We start from the raw sequence: 1,801 nt of genomic DNA, 5'->3' as shown, positions 1-1,801 counted from the left end.
AAGTATTGATTTTATGATAATAATTTGGCATTTTTTCGATTCATTTTAGTTTTAATTTTTAGAAATTGTTAGATTCAGTTATTTAATTTATGTAAGTAAAGAAAGAGAATTTTATTATCATTTTATTAATAAAAATTAAAAAATTTTATGTAGATCTGTATTATGTTATAATTTGAATGACAGAAGTTATTTAATTTAATATACAATTCTTATTTTTCCGAAATCAAAGAAATTATTTAATATTATGTACAAATATATGTACAAATTTATATGTACAAACCACCCTTGATGAAACAAAAATATCGGGAGGTATATAAAATTATTTGATCTTGAGTCTTATTAAAAACTGTCCAAAAATTGTTAAATCATTTTAAATTGCCGTAGAAAAATATAATATTTTACGACAAACATGAGTATATTGTCAATAACTACTCAATATTTTTGACTTATGTTCATATTACGAAACTTCTTGATAGATTATCAAGTAATATTATATTTGCATACTCTCGCAAATACATATATTAATATTATCCAGTAGGAAATGTTTCCTAATGATAATCAATTTGTGATGCACTGTGTAGCCATTGAAATTGTATAAATTGGGAGGTTTGCCTGTTAAACAAATAGATAAAATAGTTTTTTAATTATTTTTTTCGGAATTTAATAACATCCGTAGAATTAAAAGTCATATAAATTTAGTGATTTTTAGACCTCATACCATTTTATAGACATAGAGAATTTGTATGTTGATATTTTTGAAAATGAAAAAACAATTGTATTTTATAAAACTTACCATTTTTTTTAAACGTTTGCATTGCCTAACTAGATTTGAAGCACGTCTTTTTTTAGCAATTGTTATTTCCAAATTAATTGAAGTCGAATTTCGACTCTGCAATCGATTCCGTAATATTCGACAAGGTTTACATCTTGGATTAGCTTGGTTCCTTTTATAAGTGTCATCACCAACAATCAAATTTTTACAAAGTTTTGAATACCTGAAAATTAATGTAATTATATTAATTCAATTTGTATGAATCCTTTTCTCAGTAGCTCATACATTCACTTAAGCAAAAACAAGCAATCCTTACTTTATACTGTCAATCTGAGTACCAACACATAAAGGCCATCTTTCCACTGATTTCAAGTAGTCATAAATACAACTTAATGAATTAATTTTTTCGTTTAGAGGCAGTTAGTCATTGTTAGGAAAAAGAACCTGAAAAAAAATAATAATCAATGATTGTTAAAAAATAATAGATGTATCTGCTCGGAAATTCATTAATACATATCGTAATAGATGTATCCTTGTTTAAGCGTAACCGAATTTTGATCTGCTGAGTTGTTGGATCCATTCGCATAAATACAAATCCATTGGGCTCGGGTATATACAACCAAAACGGTGGCAATTTTGGAGCTTCGATTTCTTGTAGATTCTTCGAATCCTTACAGGCGTGTTGACTGAAAGGTGGTTCTATCAAGTCTTGCTCCGTTTGAACACCATCATCTATTAAATTATTAGGAACATCATCTACTAATATTGTCTGGGGCTCGATGTTATTTTCTTGCACTTGAAATAGCTCTTCGTCTTCATAGTTATTCGAATGTAAGCTTAGCATTTTGAGTTCATCTACAGTACTTGTTAGAAACTAATGTTCAAATACCGGAATAAACTGATGCTGCATCGTTGGTAAAGCTTCTTCTTTCAATATTTTTTTTCCTAAAGGCAAAATTATGAGTTCTCCTTTAATGTACAGTTTCTCGTACATTTTTATTTGTTCCTCTTTAAAATGGAGATGACAGA

At 27.5% G+C, this 1,801-nt stretch overlaps 1 long non-coding RNA gene across 1 annotated transcript; it reads right to left on the bottom strand.

Moving 5' to 3' along the window:
• Positions 1–292: 292 nt before the first annotated feature.
• On the bottom strand, positions 293–1,223 carry LOC123267722. The gene is made up of 3 exons (XR_006510107.1): positions 1,089–1,223; positions 794–995; positions 293–612 (listed from the first exon to the last, which is right to left on the bottom strand). It is a non-coding gene; the product is annotated as an uncharacterized LOC123267722 (long non-coding RNA).
• Between the last annotated feature and the right edge of the window lie 578 nt (positions 1,224–1,801).

The sequence above is a fragment of the Cotesia glomerata genome, linkage group LG6 (assembly GCF_020080835.1).
Source record: "Cotesia glomerata isolate CgM1 linkage group LG6, MPM_Cglom_v2.3, whole genome shotgun sequence".
Lineage (NCBI taxonomy): Eukaryota > Metazoa > Arthropoda > Insecta > Hymenoptera > Braconidae > Cotesia > Cotesia glomerata.
The sequence above is the reverse complement of the archived record's forward strand: the minus strand, read 5'-3'. Positions and strand labels throughout refer to the sequence as shown.